Source organism: Zonotrichia albicollis, chromosome 4 (assembly GCF_047830755.1).
Source record: "Zonotrichia albicollis isolate bZonAlb1 chromosome 4, bZonAlb1.hap1, whole genome shotgun sequence".
NCBI classification, from domain to species: Eukaryota; Metazoa; Chordata; class Aves; order Passeriformes; family Passerellidae; genus Zonotrichia; species Zonotrichia albicollis.
The window spans coordinates 62,593,513-62,617,427 of record NC_133822.1 but is presented as its reverse complement, the minus strand read 5'-3'; the positions used below and the strand labels follow the sequence as shown (position 1 = coordinate 62,617,427).

The window sequence follows — 23,915 nt, the reverse complement described above, 5'->3', positions numbered from 1 at the left end:
ATCTCTTCTCTTAATGGGCTCAAAATATCTACAGTTAAATATATTTTTTTCTTTTATCATGGCATCACAATTAAGTTGAAATTTTAGTTCCAATCTATCCAGTTAGTATCTAATCTACCTGCTTCATCACATAAAATTTGTATAGTGAATGTTCAGTGCTCTGCCATAAAATCTGTGGTGCAGCTGGAAGTAATTGAGTTAATGGCAATGAAGACTGTGCTATTTTCCCACTCTTCAGGCAAATTGGAGCCTAATAACTTCAAATGACACTCACATAACATTACAGTGAAGTTTTCATCCTGCTGCCTATTTTATCCTTCTGGGCAAGAAGATGACTGTTAAGCTGCCAAATTGATACTTTCCTTTATCGTTTAGGATTGGATTTCTCTCACCCATCTAAAAGTTATGTCTCTGCTCTGAGGTAGTTATTCCAGACACTCTATCACTGACAGAAAAAGACAGAAACCCCTAAAGCATGACCCATCCCATCTTTGTACAACACCTATCTGGTAGATTTGCCTTGCCAGGAGATACTTTCTCCTTCTGATAATGACTGAGTAAATCATGGACACATAACTGGGTGCACAGACACAAATGGTTGAAGTTGTACAGACTGGATGCCACAGAGCCCCTTCCAGGTAATTTCAGGCATTTAGGTGAGATGCTTGTCTTAGGAATGCAGACTATCTCTGCAGGAACCTCTCAGGTCCTTCTCAAATCCTCAGCAGTGTGTGAGGGAGGAGCAATCACCCTACCGAAGTGCCTGACTCTCTAAGTTGCCTGCAGATGGTACCTAACGAGATCAGGCCTCAAATTAGCACACAAAAGGTAAGTTGGATGAATTCAAGACCTAAATAGCCAGATATTCACACAGAAAATGAAAAGTAATTTCTCTCCCAAGGAGATGGAAGTGCTTTGTGCGCTGTATTGCTCTACCCAGGATGTGATAAAGGACAGTGTGAATACCATCACACAAAATTGCTCAATTTGAGAGGCAGTGCACAGTCTGAAGATGTGCTGGGGACCCACTGGGGCAGCAACTCTCTGGTGTAGAGGCTCCTCTATTTCTTCTCCAGGATACTGCATAACTGAATATTTCATGTTTAGCCTAATAGTCAATAAACTTACATAGATTCTAATAATCACCTACTTCAAAGAAAAATAAAGGACAAAAAAGTAAAATAAAAACATGTCTATTGATAACTTTTCCAAAGAGCATACTGTGTTAGGCATTTAAGTCAAAGCATTGCCAGTACCAAGTTAGCTCCAAAAGATGCCCAATATGTAAGCAATTGTTTTAATCCAAAAAAATTCAGGCAATGAAAATGTACACACTAATTATTTAATTTTTTATGTACAGGAACAAGGTGTCAAGTTAACTTCTTCTACTGAAAAGCATTGATTAAATTGAAGGTAATGACATTTCATTCCCTGGATATATTTGTCAGAATCTTCAAAGTGAGATAAATTTTAATAGGTCCCTTCTTTGAAAATGTATGTATATCCCCAAAATTCAATATTCTTTTCAAATACTTGCCACAGAATAAAATAATCTTACAAATTCATTTTACCCCAATAGTCACCAGACCATTCATAATCTTTGACATCATGCAAGATAGATCCTCCCTTTTCCCTGGTGTCTACAGCAACTTTTATTATAATCTATGATTTTGTCCTTTTACCAGGACAAACACATATTTATACATATATATATATATATATATATATATATATATATATATAGATTATATATATATATATATATGTAGTGGTCTCTTTCATTCCTGTTCATGTTCTTTTCCCCTAAATTGCTTATAATGTTTAACATGTTTTTGAGGTAGGGTTCTATTCATATCAGTTGGCAATATTGCAGGTGTAGGGACACTGCCTTATGTCCGACTGCTACACCAAATTCCAAATTCAATTGTTTGGGGTTTTTTTGCAGTTAGATGAAGCTACTTGTTTGTTAGCCACTGATATTTGTTATGCTCTTTCAGCATTTCTTTTCTTAGATACAACTCTTTCACTGAGCAAATGTTTTTTGTTATTTTTCTCTATCTCCCTTCCTTGAGGGAGAAAAATCTTCCATTATCTGATTCTTACCACTAAGCTTCCCCTATACCCAGTGGCCTGTGAAACTTGAACAATTTACTACAACTAATTCCCTGAGAACTGCCACTAACTCAGAAAATGTACTCTGATTCCCAGTGAATACAATTTACTTACTGGCTCTTCTTGTCTCTGAGGGAAAATCAAGCAAACACAGATATTTTCTTGTTTTTACTTGTGAATAAATCTGAATTTGTTCATGCAAGATAAAACTAAAATACTGCAGAATGGAAATACAGGTTGAAAATAATCAGGACTCTCTTATAACACAATTTTTTTGATTACTGGGTGGAAGAAGAACTTGGTCTTGCATAGGAGGGCTAAAGAACAATTCAGAAATAAGACAGGAGGATAAAAAAGGTAACCAGATTCAAAAATATTGCAGGTTGCTAATACAAAGGAACAAAGAAAAGAGAATAAATGTTTATTGTCAGGAAGCAGGGGGGTGGCACAGGTAAATATATTTATTTATTGTGTTAATCAACAGTTTTTAAAAATTGCTTATAAAGTGCCTTGCCTTAGGATCTGACCCTGTGCCATCAAAATCAAAGCACTTTTGTTTTTGTTGATCGTGCTATTAGTACCAGGCTCTAGAGATACCCAAAGATTCAGAGTGTGAAGAAATCAATGGAATGTTCCAAAGAGCTGAGAGAGAGGATTATTTTATAAATGGAGAACAGGAACTACTGCTCTGCTGTGGTGGATTTTTATGTTGAAAATTGGACTGAAAATATTTCCAGGAGCCACAGGAAGGCAGTGTGTAGCAACTTCATTGTCGTTTTGAATACATGCCCAATATCTAAGGAAAGTATCATAAATATCAATTTTGCTACCTGAACTCAGCTTAGTTAAATATTTTTCAATGGCACATTAGTTTCAGGCAGAAAACGTTGACTCTTGACCTTTTGCTTAATTCTGATTTTATCATTTAGATTGCTATAATGTAAATGACTGATACAATGTAAATTTGCATGTAAATAACCACAAGATTGTTTGGCATTTACAACATTTCCATCTTCAAAGTGCAGTTGGCCTTCTGTGAATGACCTGAAATGATTGCACAAAAAGTGAGTTTAGGCCAGTAAAAGATGAGATGTGTCAGGCAGCAAAGTGCCTAAAGCCACAAACACTCAAGCATCTTTCCCAGCCCGTGCTGGCCAGCTGGCCCTGGGTGGACAGAAAGATGCTTTCAGAAGTTCCCTTACCACAATGAGGAGGCTTCCCAGGACTCAAAAATCCCAATTTCAGGGACAACTAGTGTAGGCAGGAGGCAAGGAGCCCCTCTTTTGGGGGCCAGGTTTTAAAGCCGAGATGCTCAGGTCAGATAACCAGGGTATGTGGTGTGACCCAGCCGCCAATTTCACTCCTTCACCCCTCCAGAGGAACTGGCAGGCAAGGGGGTAAACCCTCACCTCTTCTCATTTCACATACAAAATGGCTGGAGACAAAAATCTCTGTTTTCATGCTCTTCCAAGGTCCAAAAAGTAAGACATTTTGAGGGGAATCCCAAACCTGCTTGAATGCCTCCTTTCTGGTTCCTTGCAAACAATTGCAAAAATCGCAGCAACTATTAATGCAGAGGTATGGGTTAATAATCCAGTGTGTGATTTACATTTCTGGAGGGGAGGGATGGGGCACTGGTGAATAGAATCCCCTGAATACTGGTCCTGAGTGGCTGGTGTGTGTCCTGGTGTGAGGGCTTCATCCAGCTGGCCTGTCCCCAGTGCTCACCCTCTGCTATCCCCGTTTTGGGAATCTGGCTGTACCAGCCTGGCAGCTTGGGCAAACTGAATTCCCTGCAGAGCTGATAACGAAGTCTCTGATGTGTCTGTATGGAAAATAACAGATTAAACATTTCTGGCAAAAAATTCACAATCCTGTTGGATCTTCTGTAAAATTTTCCAATTTGACCTACATTTTTCTTCTTTTAGAGCACCATATTTTCTAACACAGTAATTTTTCCCCCACCCCAAGCCTCTTTTTGGCAATAAAGCAATCATATGAACTCTCTACATACTTTATTATTTTTCAAAGGGAAGAGTATATTTTCTTTCAAAAGTCATTTTTCCAAGTTAATTAGTTTGCATTAATACAGACTTTTCATTATGCAAATCACCTTACAAGCCCATTAGCTATTGTGGCTGTCACTGGTATTCTTGACTGGTTTAATTCTGCAGAACAGTGAGCAGCAGCCCCACACAAAGGGTTCACTACAGAACCAAAACCTTATTATCTCACTCACCCCACAGGGATAAATTTCAGCCAAGCAGAATTTCAGAGCAGCTCTGTTTGCCAATGGGTGAATGTCTGTCATTGAACTTGGCTTTTGATAGAGGATATAGAGAATTCTTGCAGAAAGGAAGCAGAAGATTGAGAGGGAAGAGTTTTGTGGGAGAAATAGAAAGTGTAATAATAGTGGGAGAAAGCAATATGCTGGTGAGTTTTGCATTTTACGTGGGGTGGAAAGGAAGAGCTGGCTTGTGACCCTTAGAGAAGTTTTTTGACACATTTGCTCTTTGCAGTGTGGAAAACTGACAACATTCAAGCCCCAAAGGGAAGAACCTTCAATTTTGCCCAAAGCCAGTAAATTCAGTGTCTTGTTTTGTGACCTTTTTACACGCTAAACTTTCTGTTTTGCCTAAAGTGCTGTTTAAAGTACAGAAGTCTGATTTTATATGCAGAAATATAAACATTGAAACCAAAGTTTTCATCAATAAGAGGAAATTCAGAGACCTGAGTAGTCAGAAGTTTTATTCAGCTTGCAAAAAACTGTCCAACTATAACTCATCTAAGTTTCCTGAACCAGACACATTTCCTAGGTGAGGTTTTTGAATGCAATTTCCGGTAATTTCTCTCCTCTTAATTTTGATAAGACCATCAGAATAGGATATAGGTGGCACTTTTGTGCCATTTGTATTTTTAATTTAAAAAAAAATTTTGCAAGAAGCATAGACTGTGGCAGGCTGGAAGAAAAGAGTCCACTTTTTTCCCTGGGAGTTCAAACTTAGTTTGCTTTGGGCAAGGATTGCTGCAAGGTGATTGTACCTGAACCTTCTTCTCTAGCCTTAATTTTTACTCAAATTTGAGTGGTATTTCTTGTTCTATTTTCAGTGCTGTAATCGCTGAATTACCATTCTCACTATACATTAGACCAGAGGGAGTAAGGTTTGGGCCCACAGAGCCACTTAAGTATTTAAAGCTTTTCAAAGCCTGAATTCTATTTAAATCACTTGGAGCTGGTTGGTAAAATACATTCTTGAACACAGAACATAGAGCCTGCAGTGTAATGTTAGAAAAAATATATCCCTATCACCTGTTTATTTACATTCTAAATATCTCAGGCTTTAAAATGTTAAACACTTTCTGCAGGGGTGCAGAAGCAAATGTTTCAAAGAGTATTTTGACTTTAGTATTTAAAGCACAGGAGGTAAAGCTGCAAGAAAAGCTGTTTCACATTAAAATGGGCAGCTTTTTGATTAAATTTATTTCTGATAAAAATGAAATTGTTTCTTTTTTCTCTAATATAAAGCATCAGTGAAAAGGGGAGAGAAAGTTCCAACAATATCAAAATGTCCTGGGAGGAAAAGTTTGCCTGTTAGATGAAATTACTTTTCATTTTCATTTTGTATTTAGTTAGAAGTTAAAAAGCTGAAGGCAAAATCATTTGCTGAAACTAAACAGCTATAAAAGGATTTTGTCATTTCCTGACTGAGAAAAAAAAAGAGTCTTTAAAGCGATAGCCAGAGAAGCATCTGGATTGCATTATCTGTATCCCTTGGAAATAGGAGAACATAACTGCTGGAAAATGCAGTTGAAAATAAAGAAAGATTTCTGATCCAAGTTGTTGTTTCTTTGGGTTTTTCCCCCAAGCCTTGCCTTTTGCCTGCAGGTTTCTTTCAAAAGCCCTGGCACTGCCCTGGCTCTAAGGGTCAAATCTGGCCCAGGCACCGGCACCTCCCCTTCAGGGGAGCAGGAGCATCTCCTGCTCTGGGCTGCTCCTGTGCCCTCTGTGGGTGCCTGGGCTGGGCCCCTGCTCTGCCTGGAGGACATCAGTCCAGGGAAAAGGCAACAAATTTCCTAAACCATTGCCCTCATTTCTGCACTACCTGTTTCACTTTTTGCTGCTCTTTAGGAGGAGGAAAAGGAAGAGGTATATATTGACAGGTGAAACTTCAATAAAAACAAATCCTTTGCATGCTCACTTCTAAAATCTCCCTGTGTTGATTTGGCTTACAGGCTGTTTTATGCTCCTTAGTAGGTGAACTAATGGTAAAAATAAATTTATCATAATGTATGACTCCCTTAATGAGGAGATAAACAGGGATACAGCAGACCCTGTCTAGGCTGTAGGGTGTTCTCTTGGATAAAAAATGGGTGGTGGAATAGCAGTCCAAAATGTATTCTATTTAGTATACTGCTTATCTGCCTAAAAGCTAATTATAGTACCTTGTTAGAAATAATTCCAAGTGACAGGTCTTTCTTTATTGCCATTACCATGTGCAAACACCATGAGCTGGCAGAGATTAACAAGCTCTACCATTTTGTACTGATGAAGTTTGTCCACCTGCCAGCATCACTTTTTTCCCCAAGTGGGTCTGTCTAAGAGAAGGTGATTTTTGATATCTCACTACCACTACTATTGCCATTAAACTAGTATGAAGACATCTTGAGTATGTGTCAATTCTCAGTTATTTTTTGTATTGTAGCCCTGGGTTCTGCCTGTTAGGAGATATTTTACTTTTTACAGTGCCAGACTGATGGGAATTGATGTACACACTGAAAATCAAAAGCACAGTCTCGTTGTCAACACTAACACTGTTAAGAACAGCAAGCAATGCTGTAATGTTTATAACAGGTCTGTCTGTGTACGTGCAAATAAATTTGACAGACTGCAATATATTAATGAAATGATGCCCAGTATCCTCAAAAAGCAGCTTTTAGTAGATACTACTCACAGAGTTCAGCTATATCTGTGTGGTAGAGCTATTCTTTTGCTATTTTTAGCTTGTTACTAAAAGAGGTTTCCTAATGTCTCTTAGTTTTCCTTGTATTTCTAGTTCTCCACATTACTGACCTGTCTCTATTAAATTCTAAGGTTAAATGAGACAGACAATGCTTTAAAAAATATGTAAATTCCAGTCAGGAAAAAAAAAATTGTATTAGGAGTAATTAGTGCTGGGTATTTCCACATCAGATCCCATTACAATGATGAATTAAAAAGCTTTTTGAAGGTGAAAAACAATCACAGACCTTCATACGGTCACAAAGTATGTTCAGGACAGAGGGCAGAGCAGTTCTGACAGGTCTTACCTCAACACTTTGCCCACAGCCTGCAGAGTTCTCACCTGGCAGGGAGGGATCTGGTTCTGAATGTTTCACTTGTAGGCTTCAGGAGACTCTTCTGCCCTGCCTTTCTCAGGACAAACACCCAGGCAGGGCACCTGCCGATGGTTTAGGGAACTTGAGGCTTCTTGCTGCTCACCTAGGTGTTGGGAGAGGTGCCTGTGTCACAGCATCCAGAGTTTCTCATGGATGTAGCTCCTCTCATGCCTGGAGGTCACATCTTCAATGTGTTCTTGGTGACTGACAAGAGGGGATCAAACACTTCCCTGCTGTGGCCCTGAGGGCATTGATGGCCTTTCTGTCCCTCCCTCTGTCCCAGGAGCCCCAGTCTGATCCAGCCTGGGGCTGTTGGTCCCTGCCCCAGAGATGTTGCAGACCTGCCAGTCTCCAACCCTGTCTCTGTGTGGATGCCTTGACCCATGCTGTCAGCTGAACAAATATTCATGCCCCAGAGTAGCACCCTTATTCCTCTCAACCAGGCTTCAGGGGGTCAGGCTGCAGCACAGGAGAGCAACATTCAGTGAAAATTCTACTGTATAGCTGTCTGGCTGCCTCTGGGAAATCAAAGGTGTAACAAAACACAGGGCATTCCTACCTATCCAGCATATTATTACAGTCAAGGACCTGAATTCAGACCAAATACTTTCCCAACCTTATTAGACCCTTTATTGGTTTCCCAACCTGAAACTACAGTACTATGCTGTTGAATAAAATGGGATAGAGTTGGGGTTTATCAGCATCATCTGGTTCTCCCTCAGATACTCAGAAGATATATTCTAAGGGCACTTAGTAAATCACTCTCTGCTGGTCACATAGTTGAGAATTCCAGGGAAAGGCACCAAATCATAAATGTGAAATAGGTCTCCAGGTAGCCAGATGGCAAGAGAGCCAAGTGGTGATGAGACATTGCTAGGAAAACTGGCTGTGTTGAAGGAATGTAACAGTCCAGAGTGCTAGCAAGTACCTGAGCAGAGGATTTTAGGGCTTTGGTAACATCTACAGGCTAGGTGTAAGAATCTTGATTCATTGTGGTTCTGCATTTATTAACAAGCACAGAGAAACAAACCATCTTTGTGAATGTTCCCATATATTAGGACACAGACATTTCTTTTATAAACACGAATTTATGCAGACTAAACCCACAAAACCCCAGTGCAAGCGGTTTTGAAAACACTTGGTGATGATCTACATATACATATACAATGTAAGTATTGTGTTCTGTCCCAGGCATATCCATAAGGTTGGCAGGTGTGACACAGGGTGCACAGGAGTTCCATGTCCATCTGGGACAGTGGCTGAAGGCCAGGTGAGGTATACCTGAATCCCACCCTTCACTGAGGAATGACCCAGCTCAGACAATAGCAGGCTTAAACCAAAATAAGGAAATTGATACAGAGGTTTTTTACCTGGTTCTGATGAGGTCTGCTGCTTACAAGGCTTTGTAGGAGAGAGCTACCAGAACCGTCTGTTCCCAGGCTACCTTACCTTTATACTGGCTGGCAGACATTCAGTTCTTCCAGTCCTTCCCTAAGTGGCACGGAGTGAAGTTTGTGGCACACCACTTATGCCCACATTCACTTGTTACAGCATGTACTCTTTGGCACAGCAAACAAAGCAATCCCAACCTCCTCCCAGCATTGGAGATCAGGAGGGGTGAGGGCCCTTGGAATGCAGACGGAAGCATTTGGTGCTTTGTAAAAACTGAAGTCCCTGATCATAGATATGAAGAGAATGAGAACCAGCCATTGGAAAATCTGCAAGCTCCTGAAAAGGCACAGGTCAGAAATGTGACAGACAGGTGGAGGCTTGAAGTGAGAGTGTTTGTGCTTGTGACTGACTCCTCTTGGCCTCGTGCTCCCTGGTGGAGCTGGACATAACCCTCTGACAAGCAGTGCTGCACAGCAGTGGCTGTGGGTGCTGGGGCAGCCCCAGAACCTTTATGAGACCTCTGCCCATAGGACAGACCCAGGGAGTCTGAAGGGCAGAGCGGCCAAGGAACTGTACAAATTCTGCTCCTCATGAGGAGCAAAGCAGGGGGCTGCCCAGCTCTGCCAGGGTACACATGCTGATTTCTGATTCCCTCTCCCTGTGTGGCCCAGACAGGGAGACACGGAGGAGTTTGGTTTGTTGGCCCTGTTGCTGTGCTGCTTCACCAGCTGCGTGGGCTCCGTCTGGAGCACCGTGGCACAGGAAGGGACGCGGAGCTGTTCAGCAAGCAGAGCCTTGGAAGCCAGCGTGGACACAGAGTTACCAAGGCAAACTGAGCGCAAAACATCTGCGGTTTTTTGAGTTGTCCTGAAAGAAGATTTGGACTGCACTGTGTAAAAATAGTCAATAAAGAAGGTTAGAATAAGAAAAGGCAATGTCACACTTATATTTCAATCAGAAGACAAATTCACCTTATTTTGGAAATTATCTATTCCTAGGAAATTTGAGATAATATGGATAAGTCATATGTGTTCATTTCTACACCATAAAATCTTCCACTGAGGAATGAGAAGCTTTAAAAGATTATCATGTTTTTCCAAACAATGAGTTGATCAGTGCTACTAAGTCAATTTGAGAAACCAGGTAATCACATTCCTCTAGGTAGATTTCAGTGGATGTGAAACTCTATTCAAACACTTTTCTGTCTGTTTCCAGTTAATATATTAATGAGCAAGTTTTCTTCAGCAAGCCTCTTGAGGAAACAGCAAACTTTATTTGAAATGAGAAAAAATTTCTGAAAGAATACAGTTTGCATCTTTCTCCATTAACATTTCCCTTGAAAATTGATTGAAAGAATTTGACTGATCTGGTCAGAAAGATTGAGTGCCTCAGAAGGCACAATAAATTCGTAGGTAAGTAACCTATTCCTAAAAATGACAGAACATTAAAAAATTACAGATTTTTATGTAAAATTCAGGTGCTGCATTCTATTTGATAAATAGGCAAACCATGTAAGTAAAGGTAGTCTGCTACAACTGAAGCAAATTTTTATTTCATAGGTTTTTTGACAACATGAAGAAATACCTTTTCGTGCACTGTAGTTCCATTATGTTGAATTATATGTATGCAATTGTGGTGGGATAGAATGTAAGAAAATAGTGCAGAAGGTAGTCTCACACCTGAGGAGTTGCAGCTGTTCTAATCACCAAAGATTAGGAACAGGCCTGCCCCTAATAGGCCACAGCTGTGTCCAATAAGAGTGCTACAAAAAAGGGGGTTAGCTGGGTGAGGAGAGGGTTGGGGTTTATTGGTTGTGCTGTGAGGAGCTGTCCATGAGAAATCACTGAGAAGGTGTGAGACTTTTACAATAAAATGGTAACATGCAATAATGTTTTAAACAAGTAGACGAGGCAATTCTCACAGTGCTTATGTGTCTATAGCTCTGGTGTTAACACTGTGACCTAAGCAGACACTAACCAGGCCCCACCAGCCAGGGGGTTCATGTCTCTCTGCAGTGCTGTGCTCCACAGGTGTGTGCCCAGGGAGGCTTTGTTCCCACCCTGCAGCGCGGGCAGCACCAGAGCCCTGCTGCCCCAGGAACAGCCTGTGACAGTGCCACAGGTCACCAGAGCTGATCACAGATGTTGTAGAGACACTTTTCGGTTGACTTGAGCTCCTCCCTGCTTTCTAGGTCTTGAGCCTGAGGGCAATTCTTTGAGGCTCACATCAACAGTCTCAGGAGTTAGTAACTTAGGAGTTTTTTATTGAGCAGCTGAAACTGGGAGCAGGCTGGTGGGAGAGCTGGGAATGGGGCTGTGAACAAGATAAGCCAGGTGTGAGTTTGGAGTGGGACTGAGTACTTTAAAATCCTTGTGTGGCATTTTCATTCAAAAGTAAAAGGCTTTTACTTGATTTGCTTTAAGTCATTGTAAGAGTATAGGGAGGAAGGGTGAATCAAATCTACTTTTAACAGCTAGCTAGAAAGCATTCAAGAAAGGATATGAAGTAGTTTAGTAATCCAGTTAAGACAGATAAACAGCTTATAGCCTCACTTGGCAACCCTGCTAATTGCAATTCATGGTTTTAGTTCTTTTTATGCAAGTCTTTGACACCTTTATTTTGAATGAATGACTGAGAGTGCACAGTAGAGATGGACCATATATCACTTCTGGTACCACTCCCCCCATTTAGCTGCTTTTGCTGAGAACAGTGGGATCAGGAGTACGGTGCCATGACTGCTCTTACAAGGACTCTGCCAGTGAACAGGCACTGAAACAAATGGGAAAGAGCCCAGGGGAAACATAGCAGACACCTGAGGTGAAGAACAGACCCTTTGTCCTGTGCTCTTCTTGCTGGTGTCTGCTTTTGCAGAATGTACAGTTGCAGTGGTTTGTGATAAGGCAAAACTCTGTTCATCCTTTGAATTTGGCAATAGCCTGTTCACCTGGGATCTGAGGGCTGTCACCATGTTCATGGCTCAGCCATCAGCAAAACTGTCTCTGGAATACAGTTTGACTATCTGTAAAATGGTTGTTTGGGGCTTTGTGAAACGTTTCAAGATTCATGGCTAGACATGCTATAAAAGAGCAGGTGTTTACTGGGAACATTATGTGAGTGACTTAAAAGCCACCAACAATTACAAACAGTAGGCATTAGGCTCACTTTGATGTTTAGCTTTGAGTTCTCAGTCATTTCTCCACACCACACAGGTCAAACAGTATGCCTTGATCAGTGGTCCAGCACCTTTGGGACGTGTTGGCATCTGGGGCAGAAGTTTTTAGAGATGATCTGCAGAGAAAATCTACTGTGCCTGAGACACACTGGATCTGCTGCATGATGAGAATAAACATGACACTTTTTGAAAACGTCATATTCAATGCTCAGATGTCACTAATCTGATCTCATCTGTAGCCATGAACATAAATGCCAGACTAAACTTTCAATCAGAAAAAATGGGCATGCTTGGAGAAATCCATCCGCAAGCTAATCCCAGCCAAATGTGTTCCTTCGTAAATGAAAATTATTATTTCTTCTGCACTCTATATTTTGCCTGACAGCACTGGGGGAAATCCTCCAGGTATTGAAAAGCAATAGTAAGTCTGTAGGAGTTAGCAAAGCTGGTTGCCAATACACCAGGCAAGGAGCTTACTGATGGCAACCAGCAAGTAGCCCAGCAACTCACCTTCCAGTGACTCTGCAGAGCAGCAGGTGACATCTCCCAGAGGTCACATCTCCCACTCACCCTCCCCATTGCTCCGGGCTTTGCGCTGCTCAGGCACTCTGCCCGGGTATGGTTCAGGTGCATGACACTCCATGCCTCCCCTGCTGGAGCTGCCTGACAGGGAAGGGGCAGCGGGGCAGGCTGGGTGCAGATGGAGCTGCCAGCACACCCTGCCAGCAGGGCTGCACCAGGCCTGGCTCCACAGAGACCCCTCGGCCCTCACGGCCCTGCCCTCACTTCCCACCACCGAGCACAGCCCTGCCACTGCAAAGCTGCCAAGTGAAATTGTTCCTCTCCAACTCTGTTTGCCAAGATTGCACAGGACCAGTCATGCTGATTGTTCATTATAAAGCCTTAATATAAGTTTAATGACACCAATTTTTTTTTGCAGCGCCAGCTGGTATTTTAATAGCCTTAATAATAGCACATATTAGTAGCATTATTACTTGTTTGTGTAACACTGCACCGTCACTGTGCTATGCCAGCAGTAACTAATGAATGTGTTCTAGGAAATTGATCCACCTGAAGCAGATTTCTCTGAGTGGAGCTCTAACTTCGGGGAAATAGGATGTGAGCTTGGTGTGGGAGTGGATATGAGAGAGATTTAAAGCTCTTTTTAGATTTATGGAATAGCTTCCAATTCCTGCTGATGCAGAAATCAGTTTAAAAATAGATAATTCCACCTGGGCCATTTGTGCGTGCCTGCTGCTCCAGACTCAGCCAAGAGCAGCAGACCTGCTGTGCAAGCCAAGCTGACAAGAGGTAGGAATCCAAGATGGGGGGAATGCCAATGTGACATCTTTCAAACAGTCTTTTCCATCCATCCTCCATATGACCAAAATAATTAATAGTAAGAATAGATTAAATAGACCATATTACTAGACTACACAATCAGGGATATCTGATGAAAGCAGCTTGATCAGCAGCCTCAGACATGAAGACACTGAAAACAGGAAAACCAAGGCTACAACTATTTTAGGTCTTCTGTTTGGCCTTGAATATTCTGCTTTGCTCAAAATACTTGCAGCCCTAGATTAGTGTATGAAGTTGGCAAGATAAAATACTAGGCATATAGACAGCAGAAGCAAGAGGAAGCTAAATTTTACAGCTGAGATCTGGCCCAGCCCCTGGGCCAAGCTGTAGTTGTATATGATGGCAATAGCTGTAAATGTATTGAAGATGTTACCCAAAAGATGGTAGTCAGCACCTCCAGAAGGAGTCAGAACTAGGGTGGGTCAGTGGGAGCAGATGTCGGCCAGACTTGTGCTGAGCTCTTGTTCAGGTTGGGTGTTTGACTTTTGCTATTTGTTATATGCTTGGTTCACACCAACGCCTTGATGTCCCACATGGATCATCTTTTACCGGCACTGCCCTTCTCCCTGTGATATTTAGGAATCAGAGAGCTGGTGGTAATTTTAGGCACAGTTATGCTAAGCAGGACTCACAGCAGCTCCCAGGATGATTTGTGTGGGATCTCATTTTTATGCAGTCACCCAGGGCTCTTCCTCTGGATCCACTTTGCTCTCCAGCCCTTTGCCTTTTCCTGCCTACCTGATAAATCATCCCAGCACACAAGGCCCAAATGGCTCTATTCCCATTTCTCACCCTCTCGCCTATTTCCTGGCTCTTTCCTCTACTGCCCTAAAAGAACAAGAGGACATAGCAGCTACTTTGAGGAGAACCTGTAATTGCTGCTTGGGCAGTCACTAAAAAGGTTGAGACAATTTTCTTTGCCAAAATTCCACCAGAAAAGTCAAGGAACGAACTGAAGTTCAATGCTATTTTTCACATACCAGCTGAAAGGTTTTCTAATTGATTAGCAATTAGCCAGACTCACAACTGGCATAAATCAGAGAAATCCCACTGAAGTCTCTGATTCATTTTCTAGATGGCAAAAAATTCAGCAGGACCTTTAAGCTGCCAATGTTATCCATCCAACAGCTGGCTAAAATTCAGAAAGATAGCACATTTTCTGTAATGCTCTTTGACTTTAAGTATTCTTTATAGGGCAGATATAATCAATACAAGAGCTAAAGTGAAAATTCAGAGGTTTTTAAAAAAGCGGAACCAAAGAAAGCATGGATCTGATAAACGTAAGTTTTAGGAATAAAAGTCAAAATGCAAAGTCAGATTTTTACAGATGTGTGTTTGTTATCATAATGAATCAAACCCATGTTTTAACAGTTCTTCTGTCCCTTGGATGGAAGTTTACCACTCCTGTCAATGACTGGAAGGATTTTACTAGCTTTTGGTGGGGGTGGACTGCATCCCTTGTGAAGCCCAATTCCCCAACAGGTGTGGGCATTGCCTGTGTGCACAGCTCAGTTGTTGCATTTTGTTCCCTTTCTCTTTTCAGTTCTGCTTCTCAAAAAATTCAACTCATGCTGTTCCAGATAAATATTCTAATGAAACTGAAGGCCTGGGAGCTGAACAGCCTTGGGAGAATTAGAGTGGCAAGGAAGACGGGGAAAGATCCAGAATCTGCCTGTTCTCCTGTAACAGACAAAGGCTTTGTCTTACGCGATAAGCAAACATTGCCTGAACTTGGTTCATGTATTCTGGGAAGCCTAATAGTGGGTCTGTCTCTAACATGCAGATATATTAGAAAAATTAGAAAACTTTTGTAAACTTGGTAATGCTGAGGGCACTTCTATATTTTCTTCAGCTGCCTTACAAAACAGAACTGGTTTGTGGCTGCTGCTCTTTAGTGTATGCATCTTATTTCTGGACATAAGTTAGGCCATACTGTTTTCTCTGTCTGCTTCACATTGTTGGGGAAGTATGTCACTGCTAGTGAACTCTACAGCATATCAAGATGAGACAATTATATATGTGATACTGAGTGGTGATATTTCATTTTACAGTCCAGCAACTCTAATAATCATTTAGATAAAAGCAAGACCAGACTGTAAATTACATATTTTCTTTAATCTTCTATTTATTTAAAATATAACCCAAACCATTTATGACTTTATTAGAATTTTTATATTTACTCTACAATAAATCACAATGCAGAATATAAAGCAATATTAGAAAACATGTATTATTAAAATAAAAACACTATACTCAAGAAGTGGAGAAAAGGATTTTACGACCTATAGGAACACCCCTTTCTTCCCTCTCAGGAGTTACTTGTAAATCTTTTGTGGTTATGTTGCCATAAGTGAATGATATTAAAATCTATGTTGTGTTCTAATAAAGAGGGATTTTCTTGGTAGCAGAGGCATGTGTTAGTCTTTATTTCAGAAATGCAGTCATTTAAACTAAGGACTTTTTCCCTAAATGCTCAGCTGCCATCCTTCCTCCCACTCCCTGGGAAAAACTCACCATTGTCCTGTTCATTTAACATAGTTTGTGTAACTCTGACAGAGTGAAAAGCTGAGAAAGCCTTTGCCTTCAGTACTGAGGCCATTTCAATGACCGGTGCCTGAAGATTTGGAAAGAGTCTGGACTTAACTTTTCAAATTCTATGTGCAGCAAGAAACTACAGAACTGCTTCAACTCTAAACAAATCTACAGGGAATAAATGCTCAAGCCTTCACCAGCCACAGCCAGTGAGGTCTAAAAAAAGAGCCACGATTTTCCACACTTCTAAATACTCAGAAAGTCACATTTAGTTGAGACTTCATTTTTCTGTGGGGAGTTTGTAGTTTTGCAGGGAGACTCTGAAATCTGATCTGAGTAAGCAGCCTCATTGGCTAAGCTAGAAAATCCTGCATTAAATTTGGAGCCTAATAGAAAATTAAGGTACCAATTCAGCAGGTTAGGGTTCAAGATATATTAAGATTTAGATATAATCCTGTAATTTTTAGAATGTGGCATTCTTCAGCCTTCTACATCAGTGGAGCACAAGGTGGAAGTATCTATAAAAAGATACATAATTTGTTCCACTATTCTTAGTACAATGACATTGGTGATTAAATTATACAATTTATGCATAAAATAATCTGTCATGGTTTAGGGTATGAGGACTCAGAGCAGTAGTTACTTTTTAATCCACCCTATATAAAAAGGGCAATAACAGAAACAAACTCCTAACTATTAATCTGAGTCATTAGGTGTACTTAGGAGCCCTATTCCCATCAATTTCAATGTAGAGCACAATTAAAAATGAATGTGAGATGCAATCTGTACAGAGTTTAAAGTGCTGTGTTTATTAGTGTTATTGCTGAGTTTAAGCATCATTTCAGAGAGTTAAGCACCTGAGTTATGCCAAGGCAAATCTACTTTGCACTTGACTGTCAAACTGATTTGCAGCAAAGCCCCAGCCTGGGATTAAGATCAACATCCAGACATCTGGAACTGGTTGAGTGATAAAGAAACATCCTGACTGTAATATCAAGCAGCAGAAATGGGCAAGAAGGTGCAGCATTACCCTTCAGCTGCCTCAAGGCTAATGGGAGTAAAATAATTTAATACTGAATAAGGCAGGATGGTTGGGATGAGGGCTGCCTACACTGCATCAGAATTGCTGATTTAATTTGTAACACTAACTGAACCTTGCTGTCACATGGATCTGTACCTCCTAACTGGCTGAACATACAGATGGGGTTTGCCTGATTGGATCTACATGAAGAAACAAGGCCATGAATTTTACAGCCACTTCATGGTGTAACAGCAACCAGGTGCCAGCATCAAACATCTGTCCTTTTCTGGGCTGAGAGGAAACAGAAGAGAAACAAGAAGATATCTTTGTTGCCAAAAGCTGGTGGGATATGTGGTACACAGTGCCAGAGAATTACTAAATGTGAATATTCCAAATAACCTGAAATTCAGAATTAGTATCAGATTTCCCATTTCAAAGTGACTCATAGAAAAGCCTGGGAGGGTGATCAGCAGGTAATTATGTCAGAGCAGCTTTCCTTCTGTCCTGTTCTCATTCCCATCTACAAAACCATTTCAATAATCTTGGTTGCCTCCGCTAAAAGATTCGATGTTCTGAGAACTCTACATACTTTCAATTATTAGTGAGATACTAGCAGATTTGTATTCACTTGTTAATTTTTTATTAGGCCAAGAAACATTTAAGGTTATTCTCATACCTTATACCAAAAAGTATTGTTAAAATCCAAATCACATAGGATATTTTTTTGTTATCTAAATGCTCAGGAGCTTATCAAAATCTTAACCAATTTGGATAACAAGCACTTTCAGATATAGCTGTGTTTAGGCATCTATACATGCTTCTTTAAAACATGTTTTTGCTGCAATGCATGCTTTCTGATTTGTTTCAGGAATGTTCTAACATGGAAGAGACACCTATCAAGAGCACAAGACCCTGGTGGTGTAACTCCCTGGGAGCACCCCTGCTTGATGCTGGGCCTACTGAAACCAAGGGAGCTTTCCATTGACTTCACATGGCTTTGGATCAGACCATCAAAAGCACTAAGAGGGCCCTGTGCTTGTTATCTGCTCTGTGACTTTTATTTTCATCCATTATTTCCACTTGATATCGCTAAGAATTGTTAAGTCTCACAAACATGAAAGAAAGAATCACAATTTATACTATAATAGGAGAAAGTATGTTTATTATATTTAAAAGCATCCATTCTCGTAGATATACAGAGATTACTTAATTTTATCACTACCACTCAGTAGGAATAATACCACAAATTGAACTTCAATCCACTGCGGGAAAAAAAGTGTACAACTAGAATAATTTTTTCCACTGTCAGTTTCATTGCAACACATTGTATTATGTTTCACATCCACAGTTTTACCATGCAACTGCTGAGAGCTCAGGTGTAGATTTTCAGGCCTGCTTAGGTATCTACCTCCTGTGTTGTCATTGCATTTCAAAAGTTCCCTACCTTCTCAGTGATTTCTCATGGGCAACTCCTTGCAGCACTGACTCCTTCTCAGCACAACCAACAAACTCCAACTCTCTCGTCACCCACCTAACCCACTCTTTTGTAGCACTCATGTTCTTATTGGACACAGCTGTGGTGATTAGTACAGCTGAAACTCCTCAAGTGTGAGACTACCTTCTGCACTATTCTCTTACATTCCATCCCTCCACACTCGTGCTATAAAATAATTTAGTCACTGTAATGGCAATGTTTGGTATGTCTAAATCTTAGTGATATAGGCACTGAGAGAAGCTCATGGTGTGAAGTTCACAGGATGCTCTGTCATGATTTCATCCCAGGAAAGAAATGTGCAAATGCCACCACATCAGTTAAAGACAGCAAAATATGGCCAACAGGAAACACAAAGAGAAGAAAATAGACGTCTAAAAAGTTATAATATTAGGAACCAGAAATGCTCTTCACAGGAGAACAGAAGAGAGAGGATTTGATCTTAAAGTGCAGCTGATACAAACGTATGCAAATATCTCTCCCATAGCCTGTTTCCAGCCTCAGAAGGAGAAGGATGCTAGCAGAGGATCAGAAGGACACCTGGGACAGCTTTCCCCATGAGAGCAGACCATGTCGTAGAGTTTGGGAAGGTTCTCTTCACTGTGCCATCCTGCTCATCCACTCACACTGCAGATCCCAGCCTCCTGACCCTCACAAAATCATCTGGCCTGCCAAGACTGTTGAGAAATAAACCAGCTAAAGCCCACTGGGGGTTCCCTCCCAGCTAAAAGGTGCATTCTAGTTTAGCTGCCCCACTTTATTGGGTTTATTCAGCGGCAAAAATCTGGGCCTATGTATCTGGATATCTGGCTAGACATTTATACAGGATGCACCAATGTATTAGAGACAGTTGCAAATTTACCATATTTACAGAAGATTTTATCAAATACTGTTTCACTCCCCTATTGTTCAGTTACTGGGAGTGTGACTGTCTTTCTCTAAGATGTGACCTTAACGGAGACAGCAACAAGAGTCAAACTAACAACTAATTCAATGCCACTCAGAAAATATTGAAACATTTTGTTTCCTACTAACGTGTACTTCAGTCTTACAGCACAAGCAAAATGTCAAATGAATCATTTTTACACCCTTCCTTTGAAAAATCCACCACAATCATACTCTGATTTTTAAAAAACTGCATTTCTCTGAGAAAGTCATTCCATTAAAAAAAAAAAAGCCTCTAATTTTCTTCACTATGAACATACGCTTCAGAAAAATTTTGGTAGATATCCTTCATTTGTTTTTTGAAAATAAATAGCCTGAATTAAGTTTAATTATTTTTTCTTTAAAGAAGGATCATTGTAAAGTTGATTAATTTCTTATTGATTAGCTGTGTTTTAATCACAGTCTCTCCTAAACTAAATGGAATCTTAAATATTTCTTTCTACAATGGAATCCTGTTAAAAAATAATGAAAGTTCTTCTCACTTGCCTCCAAGAGCTCTATTAACATAATGTTTGTTCAATGCACAATTGCTTTGCTAACATATTTATTACAGCAATAACTCTCTGAGGATATATGAGGATAATAACCTGTGTTTAAAGAAGGAAAAGCTGCTAGGAGGTGCAAATTCACAAAGGTCGAAGCCTGATGGGATCTTTAAGGTTCTGAAACAAAAAGAAATAATAGGAGCAGATGGAAGTTGGATTTTATGTTGCAGATGTTTGCCTGAATCAAGAAGAAAAAAAAGCAGGGATCTCAGCACAGGTCTCACTGATCCCTGTTTTTCCTATATCTATTTGTGTATTTTTTTATCCAGCGACACAGATTCTAATATAAAGTCATATATAGTACTCCTATATATATGTATTATATATTTTATATATTATATGCTTTATATATATAAATATATATATACAAAATACTCCTGCCTCTAGTAATACTTATTAATTTTATTTTAAATAGTCATGTCTTTAAAAAAACACAGTGAGACAATTTGTTTTGGACTAGAATATATGCATTCTTGTCTCAGTATATATACTAATATACTAATACTTTTTCGTTCTCAGTTCCTGACTGTTTCATTCCTCTTTATCTTGTGGCTCAAAGCATAAACACCATTATCACACTGACCATGAAAGAGGAAAACATGAACTTGAATTCACTCAAATGGAAAAGAAACTCGGAATCTCCCTTCATGATTCATTTCTGGGAGAATGGTCTATCCAGTATGACCTCTAGATGATATGGGTTGACTCTTCCTACCTCGTGCTGCTTTATTCAGAAGCAGCAGTTTTCTGCTCTCATGGTGGTACCTGTCAGCTGAGCAGAAACCAGACTTCTTAACTGCTGAACAGCCTTATCTCAGAAAATGGGATTGAGGGCCAGACAAGTTCCCAAGATCTGTGCATTTTTGAGGGCACAGCTGCAGGGTTTGAGTTTTGTCTGGGACAATGACAATGTTCAGCCCCCAGCTGAGCATTTGAAACTTTTCCTTGGATCCACTCTGCCTTTCCTCTTGATTGACTGAAGCCAGCCCTTTGCCTAAGCAGTATTTAGAGAAGGTAACTGCAAATCTGGGGAAGGCAGAGTCTACAGAGCTGCCTGGATGGTCCTCAACAACTTTCACTTCATCACAGTCAGTTCCTGCATAGCCCTGACACTGTGGCAGACCATGTCTCTGCCATTATTTCCAGATCTTCATTTGATGTTTCTCCTCTCGCAATAAATCCTTGGTTCTCCAAGGCATCTATCTGGAAGGTCTTAAAATTTAAGTGTAGATATGTTGATGTTCTCCAGGTTCTTTGCACAGATGAGATATTGTCCTGACAAAGATGCTTCCTTCACACCTCAGCTGCTGCTGTGATGTTGATAATGTAGGGCTCAAATTCAGAATCAATGAATTTTTTCAATTCTCTTCAGTTGCTCTGTACATGGTAGAAATTCTAGCTAAAATGAGACTACCCATTTTATTTTTTCCTTTTGCATTCTAAAAAATACGTAATATGTAAGGAGCCTGCATTAATTAATTCATCTGGGATAACAAAAATTTCACTAATTTAAAGGATTATTACAAATTTTTATACTGAAAATACAATTCTATTGAGGAGCAAATGACTTCAGCAACTTGCATTCCCCAGGAAACACCCATGTGTAGATCTTTCAAGAAGCCATGATATATGCTAGAAAAGCAGGTGATGTCAGCGTGGTTGTGTGGCAAGACTTGTCTGGAGCTGATGGAGAAGCTCCAGAAGCTTGCCTTTGCCACTTGACTGGGGTAGAAGGAAATTCACCCTCCTATTCATATTGATTCTGACAGAGACCACATCCAAATGTTTAAAAAATTGGCTGAAGTAATTGAATTTGCTGAGGACAACTGAACATTTATTTTCAGCCATTCATTCTCATGCTGGCTGGGTTTTCTATACTATCTGCCAGGAGAAAAACAGCCCAGAACACCCATTTCACATAGTTCTAAAGAAAAAGTATTTTTTTATGACAAAGTTTGATATGTGGCTTTCTGAAAACTCCAGGACATGGCAGAGCCTCAAAAAGCAATCTTTGATTTTAACATGGCTAGGTCTGATATGCAGTATAAAACCTCTCCATCTGATCGGCCTGCTTTGTTTTTCTTGCCCACACACAAGGACAGTTCTCAAAACCTGACAAATTGCTGAGCACCACTACTAGACCTTGTCTGGTGTGCTAATCATGCTCTAGATAATTTCCTAGCATTTTGCCCAGCTGGGAGAGAATTTGACCAGGATGATGACTACTGAAGAACAGCCTTCCAAAATACCAATGGCTGATACTGGTATTAGCCATTGGCTTCCCACTACTGGTTGCCTCCCAAGAGGCTTGTTAGGCCAGGAAGGGCTGACCACATTCCACATTATCCCGGCTGGAGGACAGCAAGGGCTGGTTAAGCACTCAGCACTGCTGGTGCTGAGTACTCAGGGCTGGTGCTGTCAGATACTCTCTATTAACAGGGTAAAATGAGGATCTTACACAATGCATTTTAGTCAGGCTAAGGTTTACCTCTAAAGAAGTTAAAATTCATACCTCACCAAATAATAACACCTGTAGCTCCTAGGGCATTCCCTCCAATAGTGCTAAAAAGGTTTTGATACAGTGAGGAGAGTAAAGATATCACTGTCAGGTTAATTCAGCATCTCACAGCCTTTCTAAAGCAATCCAGTAGTATGTTAGGAGGCTGTCTCCCAGACTAGGGCTTCAATCTGGTCCCCATGAACTATATTTTATTGTGGCTAAAGGTTTTCTATCTAAACTACAATGAATATTAAACTGAAGTTTCAAATTTAGGTACTGCCTGAAATGTTGGTAATAAGGAAGTGAATAAATTGGGAGGGAAAAAGGCATCTTAATCCACTTTGATGCAAAAACTTAATCACAGTTATTTGACAACTCATCAATTACTAGAAACAACTTAAATCCTTTCATTAAAGTGGGATTTTTTACACGAGAATTTCCTGAAACATTTCCTCAGTTCTTTTTTTGTTGATAAGGGGAAGGAGAGAGCCATTTTGCTATGCCAATCAGTTGTTTTCCAGTCCCTCTCCAATTTGAGAGCTGTGATTCCAAAGGCATGCATCCTTCTTGCTGCTCTCCCTAGGAGCTCATTCAGATTCTTGTTAAAACCTAGAAAAAGCAACTGTAAATAGGCCCACACTATAGGAGGGAAATACAGCATTGTGCAACCTTAAATGAAAGAGAAAATGCAACGCTTGGCAAATTTTAATTTCAGTTACAATATTCTTTCAAGTTTACAATGTTTCTCATTTTGTTCCAGGGAGATCTTTCACGGTACTGCTCACAGAGCAGGCTGTAAGGAGAAGGTATTTGGTGCTTGGATATTTATCCTTAATTTGAACCATGACCAAGGATCAGCAACAAATGAATTATTATGCCACAAGCACAGAATTTGAAAGGCCATTGATAAGCAAGTGACTCCCTAGACAACATCACTGATTTAGGGGAGCTTGAAGGCCACAGTACATCAAGAAATGACTTGATGTGAAAAAGCTTCACAGAGATATGTTGCCTGAGGGGGAAAGGAGGCAGGAACAAGTTATTGAAGTCTGTCTATCCTGTCCTTGCAAAGCTAAGGAGGAGCAAGGTGGATAAAACACCAAGGCAGGTGTCTCCATCTCCTTTAATGTCTTCAGGACCAAGATAAGTGAGGCCCTTGCTGGGCAGGGTAGTGGGTCAGCAGTGATAAGGGAGTGAGACCTGATAGAAAAGGGAGCTAATGCTCCTTCTCAGACAGTATGCCAACTTCAGATTCAGTACCTGGCATGAAAATTCAAACATAGCCTTCAAAAGCAAATACAGCTCACTTGCTAAACTCTGAAACAGAGGAACTGGGGTCTGCTGGTAGTGCAGTCACTGTCTGCAGGTGAGAACAGAGCCAGGGCAGTGACAGGCAAACCATGCTGCTTTTTCACAGGAATTCTACTGCCTTTATCCAGGTTTGGAGAATATCCAGAATCACATTT

At 40.5% G+C, this 23,915-nt stretch overlaps 1 protein-coding gene and 1 pseudogene across 1 annotated transcript in view; both read right to left on the bottom strand.

Annotated features, from left to right (window-relative positions):
* Positions 1-9,180, bottom strand: part of SPAM1 (sperm adhesion molecule 1) — a 35,937-nt gene extending 26,757 nt beyond the window's left edge. Inside the window, exon 1 of the mRNA XM_005481938.4 lies at positions 8,859-9,180. The gene's annotated coding sequence lies outside the window, so the exon portion shown is untranslated. The remainder of the gene's footprint in view (positions 1-8,858) is intronic.
* The window catches only part of LOC113458596 (hyaluronidase-4-like), a 38,658-nt pseudogene that overhangs the window by 12,376 nt on the left and 2,367 nt on the right, over positions 1-23,915 (bottom strand).